This window comes from Aethalodelphis obliquidens, unplaced genomic scaffold (assembly GCF_003676395.1).
Source record: "Aethalodelphis obliquidens isolate GAN/ISIS:26980383/991018 unplaced genomic scaffold, ASM367639v1 scaffold1, whole genome shotgun sequence".
Taxonomy (NCBI): domain Eukaryota; kingdom Metazoa; phylum Chordata; class Mammalia; order Artiodactyla; family Delphinidae; genus Aethalodelphis; species Aethalodelphis obliquidens.
The window spans coordinates 21,775,679-21,782,988 of record NW_020837945.1 but is presented as its reverse complement, the minus strand read 5'-3'; the positions used below and the strand labels follow the sequence as shown (position 1 = coordinate 21,782,988).

At 33.7% G+C, this 7,310-nt stretch overlaps 1 pseudogene; it reads left to right on the top strand.

Annotated features, from left to right (window-relative positions):
* The first annotated feature begins 6,043 nt into the window (after positions 1-6,043).
* LOC113624694 (multifunctional methyltransferase subunit TRM112-like protein pseudogene) lies at positions 6,044-6,437 on the top strand (annotated as a pseudogene).
* The last annotated feature ends 873 nt before the right edge of the window (positions 6,438-7,310 follow it).

Below are 7,310 nucleotides of genomic sequence, written 5' to 3'. Positions count from 1 at the left end.
CATTATGTCTAAAAGTCAATGTACATACATTAATTACAAATAATGCTGTTAGAAAATGGTGCCAACAAACTTGCTCAAGAATGGGTTGCCACAAACTTTCAATTTGCAAGAACCACAATAACTGCAAAGCATAATAAAGTGAAGCACAATAAAATGAGGTCTGCTTGGACTACAGAATGAAATGACTGGAGGTCTCAATATAAAGGTAGAGAGAGAATAAGGGAGGGATAAGGCTTAATATTGCTGTAGAAACTACAATAATTAGGTATAACATGTCATAGTCAGTGGTTTTATTAAAACACTTACATTCAAAGACCATATGTAGAACAAAAGATTTGTTTATAAAAAGAAGAGCAAATTGCTAGACAGAAATTTAAAAGAAAAAAAAGAACCTAAGGTGTTTTCACCAGAAATAGGAAAGCATTTGGCATGGTATATCATTGGTACTATTTTTTTTCAAATGAGTATATATTGATAAGATTTCATGTTTTTCAGTATTCATCAAGCTATACACTTAAATTTCTTATACTTTGATAATGAAAAAAGAATCAGAAGGCTGCTATTCATAGAAATCAAATTGTTGAGAGTGTGAAAACTCTAAGGGCTTCTACAGATTATGGAGTCCGCTCTTCCCCATTATGTAGATCTGGAAATGGAGGTTCAGCAAACTTGTGACCATCCAAGGTTGCAAAGCATTCTGTGCTAAGGCCAGTCTTCTTCAATTACATGTTATCTACTTTATTACATAAGTAAACTAAATAACTTAGTGATTACATCTGGATTACCTTCAAAATGCATTCCATTTAAGAAATATAAGTAAACTAGTAAGTAAATTAGTAAGATTTTTACTAATAAGTAAAATCTAGATGTATATTTAAATTCATTCATACTCAATATTTATATATGTAAATAATGAAAACTCAGATGAATAAGCTTGATATAAAACATATTTAGCATTATTTCATATAAAAATTAAATCTTATATGAGTAATACAAGTAGGTGATTATAACTAACAAAATACATTTAGGTATTAAAAAGGTATGCTGTTCCTGATGAATAATGGCAATAGTAGTAATACGGATCTAATAAGAGAAAAAATGAACTGAATCCACTGGATCTTTCTCCTACCTGCAGAAATTAAAATGGAGTTCAAACTTATGATCAGTATTCCTTTAGCTTCCTATATGATATTTTGAAAACCATGAGTAATTATGATTCATATTCTTTCTGTCATGCTTTATTTCTTTTTCATAATAGTATATATTCAGTCACTTAAATGATTACCATTAGGAAATATATGAACCATTAATATTAAACAAAGTAATGTGAATTTGAGAAATGACAATTAACACTTTTACATTGATCTGTATTCTTTTGCTTAGCAGAAGGCATTAAAATGCCAGAATTGTGCTTATTTACATAAATCTACAAGTCTAGTTGTAGTGCTTTAAGTATCAATGGATTCATGATAAGTATCTTAGAAAATCCCATCTGTTATAAAATATGTGACCTTATTAATTCAGAAAATGTCAATTAAAAATATTGTTATAAATAGAAATGTACTAGGAAACAGACATTTGATTTTCTCTGCAAAGAAAATCATTAACAGTAGAGGCTTAATGGAATTTGTGAAGAAACCTTTCAACTTTGGTAATTATTAATTAACACTGATTACATTAACACCTATATGGGAAATATTGTATAGTTTTACACATATAATCAATGAACTTCATCAGTCAAATTTACATTCAGTTGAAGACAAAACTGCTCTGTAAGAATCATTACAAATTAATTAGTACTTAACACTTAATTGAAATGAACACATTGAAGCTCAAATTTCATTTTCAGAAAATAAGCTTAACTATCATGGATCATTTGGTTTGCTGTTCACCCTCCATTTTACTTCCAAAACACTTTTTAAAACTTACTCTACAAGCAAAAACAGATCAGACTGTCACTCAATTTTTTCCTATTTAACACTCACTAACACCAATTACCCAATTGGCTGTGGTACTAAAAGTTTGGTTTATGAAAAATATGAACTCAAGGAACAACAATCCTTAAGTCTAATTCTCCTGTTTTCACAATTTACACTTTCCTCACTCAAGGCTTTTGGTCATCTCTCAGTTTCCTTGAGTAGGGTCTCCCCTGCTCATTCAGCATGCATAAGAACGTTCCTCCCAAATTCTCCTAATCACAGATTGTGCTTATGTTGGGGAGATCCTGCTGTAGGACGTTTATCTGATAAGGCTTTTATGATAGACTTGTAGAAGCAGAAGAAAGATTTACAAGAGAGTAGAAAATGTTTCACCCATTAGAAACATCAATTTTCTATTCTACAGTAGGGTAGCTACATTTATTTGCAATAATAGGGCTCAAGAGAGGATAAATTCACTATAATGATAGGTATAATAATGGACACTGGAGTTTTGGTATTGTGGGCAGAGAGTTCAACATAATCACCCTCATGTAGAGTCTTGTCTCTACCAAGCCATACCTTCTCGGCTGTATTTAGACCATGTATAAAATTTAGAGCCTCTGCAGTTACCAGAACTTCCCATGGTATAATTCCAGCTGATAAAACAATGTTTCTATGTACAAATGGTGCTTGAATAAGCCATACCCAGTACAACTAGAGCTTCAATGATGGCAATAAAATTTGAGAGGCATCACCACAAAACCTGAGAATATTGGGAAAGCACAGGAAGTCAAGAGATTCATCCTGCAGTCCAGACATAGAAACTTAATATGAAACTTGCCCCTACTACCTAGGTTTTCAGGGCCTTAGATTTTCCATCTGTACCACGAAGATATGTTTTTGATTATCTCCAAGACCTTTTCAAATAAAAATCACACATTCTATGCTTTACGGCAGTGACTTTTAGACCCATTATTTATCATGCCACACAGTGGTATTTACCAGTGTAAGTGATATAACTATCCAGTTGAAAGTTTCCAAACTGAAAACCAACTCTATTGATTGGAAGATATGGCAAAGAGTAAACTAGAATATTTTTCATTAGATAATATATATTTTAGGCTTGATGATTTATTTCTTGTTTTAATACTTCCAGCATTAGTTTAAGCACCTACACATGTTCAGCATTTTAATATTTACAATCAGGATTTCAAGTGATGTTTCCTTTAGAGTGATGCATCTTAAATTTATTTCTCATTGAGTTACAAATCCAATCACGTTTTGCAAACAGTGAGGTGAACACTGGAACAGTTTTTAGCTTGATAATTGTAACTCATACCTTTCACTGACATCGAGAATGAGACTAACAGGCTGCCTTACAAATAGGACTGCTTACTGATTTTGCAAAGGTTGGAACAGAAGAGGCTGTACTCTTTTTCCGTAACTGTAACAAGCCCTACCTTCCTATATTGATTACTTACTCTTCAGTGTTACAGTAAATTGCTATTGTGGAAGCATAATGATGCTGAACATTTGTAGCCCAGATGATAGGGTAATGTTTAAACACAGTGTGCCCTGTTCTTTGTAGATTTACTAATAACCTCTTTAATCATTTCTGTTCAAAATACTATGAATTCTGAAGCAGAAACCAGCCTAATGATACAACTAATATATGGAGCATAACATTTAATCATTTAGAAGTAAATCACAGCAATTATTTTTCCATCCTTTAGATAGTGGGCCAATTTTTTTTTTCCTAATACTATTCCTAATAAACCTAAAATAAATTCATAGAAACTTTCATTCTATTCCTGCTCTTTTGTTCTTAAACCAAAGTTGGCCAAGGTAATTGTTTCGATTTTATAACATGAATTATATGTTTGAAGAATGTTTTCCTATCAAAAGAATACAAATATTTGAAAAATAAGCACATTTAAAGATCTATCAACCCACGTATAATGCAATGAGGTGTCACCTGAAATAAGGTGAATATAGGGGATATAGGAAGATTGTCATGAAAGATATTATATCTTGTTGTAACAAAATGTAATTTTTACAAAATGTTCCTCCTTCAGAAAGACACCAGTATCTCATCTACTATATGAATTGAGTTAGTTCAAATAAAAGTGATTATTGAGGATGAAAGCCATCCTATTATATTTTTCTTGTAGATATGAAATACAACTGAGAAAGACGAGTAAAATAAAGAATATTTAATAAAACAGAGCCTGTAAACATTGGAAGCAAATCTGAAAAATGAAAACATGGTATAAAGTATGTAAAAAAGAGGAATTCTGGGGCTTCCTTGGTGGCGCAGTGGTTGAGAGTCCGCCTGCCGATTCAGGGGACACGGGTTTGTGCCCCGGTATGGGAAGATCCCACATGCCGCAGAGCGGCTGGGCCCGTCAGCCATGGCCGCTGAGCCTGTGTGTCCGGAGCCTGTGCTCCGCAACGGGAGAGGCCACAACAGTGAGAGGCCCGCGTACCACAAAAACAAACAAACAAACAAACAAAAAAAAAAACAGCAACAAAAAACATTTTCGAATCAGATTTGTTGTCCTCAGTCTTACATTCATTCTTTCAAAATATTAATATTTTGAAAACTCTCTAACAGAAATATTAAGGGAAGGATCTATAGGGACAAACAAAAAGAATTAATAGGAATATATTTAAGTTTGCCTGGAGAATTCAGACTAGACTTCCAAGTTGAGGTGTTACTTAAGCTGATCTTTACTGTGTTTCTTCATTATCAGTGGTTTAATTTTCTATATTAGGCTAAGTGTTTGAGCTCTTCAAAGTCATACAGAGTAATTTTAAAATAATGGCTTTTGTGCAAAGACTTCATAAGTCAACAGAAAGAGTTGCATGTATATAATCTGCTTTAATGTGTTTCTTAATGTACCCTTGATGTGTTTAAAATTAATTTTTGTGTGAAATTTGAATAATAAAATTAAATACTGAACATATGATATGCATAGAAACATAGAAGTATTCTTAACAATACATGTGAATTAGTTTTTAAAATTTTATACATTGTGATATTTATCTAAATTTTTTCTTCTTAAATATTGGTTTACATGATACTCAGTAGTATTTCTAACATGGAAAATTATTCAACTTAGCTTTATAAGTATTTCCTTTAACAGTATTTCCATTTTACACTGACAATGAGAGCACACTGACATTACCATCTTCTATTGATTTTTTAATTAATAAATTTTGTTGTTTTAGAGCAGTTTGAGGTTCACAGCATAATTGAACATAAAGCTCAGAGTTCTCATAAACCCCTGTCCCCATGCATACACAACCTACCCTACTATTGATTTTGTCATTTTATAAAATATTCAGTGGCTTAAATATTAATTTTTTAAAACTAGATTTTCCTCAATGACTTGAGAAATATGTATGTAATTAGAATTCTAACACTAAACAATGCCTATATCTTATATATAAAAAAAAAAATTCAAAGTTGGGTGATTATTTATAGCCAAGGTGAATATACTTAAAATTAATTTCAAAAGCTTTACTTAGATAAAAAACCAAAATACATAAACCATTATTTTTTTCATTAAAGAATATTTGCATATGTATTCAAAATTTAATGGTTTTGCCATTCTTTTACTGTATATATCTTTTCATACTTACTTGCATACTTCTTGAGAAATTCAAATGTGTATAATCTGTAGCATTTTTATATTGCTAAGAACCAAATATAAAATTCATTTCCCAGAGGCTTTTATGAGTTAAATGGTAAATAAATTTTTAATGTATGTATGTAGTTAGAAATTGTATGTAATTAGAATTCTAACACTAAACAATGCCTATTAAAATTTAGTTAAACTAAAAACTATCCACAAAGCATTCACTTTCTATCAAATCTACACTCTTTGCTCGACCCCTATATACAATACCCCATATTAATTTTCGAATTAGGGATTTGTAATAATCTGCAAATTTTTAAAGTATGATTTACCCCATTCTTAACAGTTAATCTTTATTTTGAACAGTTTTAACTGATATTCTTTCCATCAATTTTTTAAGACTCAGATTTCATCCCTTATAAAATACTGAATTTAAGCTTACTATGCTTTATTGCGTATCACCTTCACATACCTGTTGTCATAATGTTCACTACCTCAGTTCCCATTCACATCTCAACCCACTGCAATCTCATTCCACTTACCACTGAAGTAGCTCTCCCTAAGGTCACTAATAAATGCCTGCTGAGCTCGCATGTGCGGGGGTGGGGCCCCGTGGCTTCCCCCTGTGCCTCCAGGCCACCGGGGTCCGCATCAACCCTGTGGAGTTCAACCCCGACTTCGTGGCTCCTACGGTACCCAAAGTGGAGTGGGCGGAGCTTCTGGAGGCTGCCAACACCTTGCATCTGGTCGAGGTGCACAAAGGCTGGAGGTGAATGTCCTGGAGGGCACCCTGCAGTGCCCAGAGTCAGGACATCTGTTCCCCATCAGCTGTGGGATCCCCAACATGCTGCTGAGTGATGAGGAAAATGAGACTTAAAAACGTGTCCAGCCCCGGTTTTTCATTGCGAGCGTGTGTATCTTTGTTTACGTATATCCTGTTTGCTACTTCTATCCTGTGTATCCCCAACCCTTGGGCCAGTGACACACCAAACACACAGTGTTCTTGAGCTCGGTATTATATATTTTTTCTCATTAAAGTTTCAAAACCAAAAAAAAAAAATTACTGGTGGCGCAGCCGCTGCCGACTCCTCTCCATCCTTCCCATGGGACGAGGGGCTGTGCCCGTGGTCAGACCCTTCTAGGAGGGTTAAGCCAAGTAACTGTAGTTGTCCTTTTCACCATCCACTCACTCCAAATATTCTTTCTCAATCAGAATGTCAATGCATGTCTTAATTACTGGGACCCGAGGCTTGAATCTTGAGGACAGCTGGGTCAGTACTTCTCCAAGTGACTGCTGGTGCTTTAGAACCTTCCTCATTTTCATAATTCTCACAATAGCTGCCTGGCATCAGTAGTTTGCGATCTTCCTCGATGTTTTTGTGTGTGGTTTCTTGTTGCTGCTTCTATTCTGTTTCCAATCTTTATTTGAATTTTAAGCAGATGCTCCACATTGAGCATACTTTTCATCTTCAAATTTTCTTTCTTTGGTTTTCATGTCAATGAAAACAACTCTTGTTGATAGGGATTTTTAGGGCTACAGTGTAATGTGTATGAATCCAGTGTGACAAAATACATAGTTAATTGACCACATAATGTCTTACGTCAACATAGAATTAGGGTGGACCACACCTACTGCTTAATTTTAAGAAGAAACCCTATATAAATGTTTGTTACATAGGCCTCGGCCAATGGTTACTCTGTATTTGCTAATGACTTTCCAATTTATTATCTTGATGCACAGAAAGAGCTA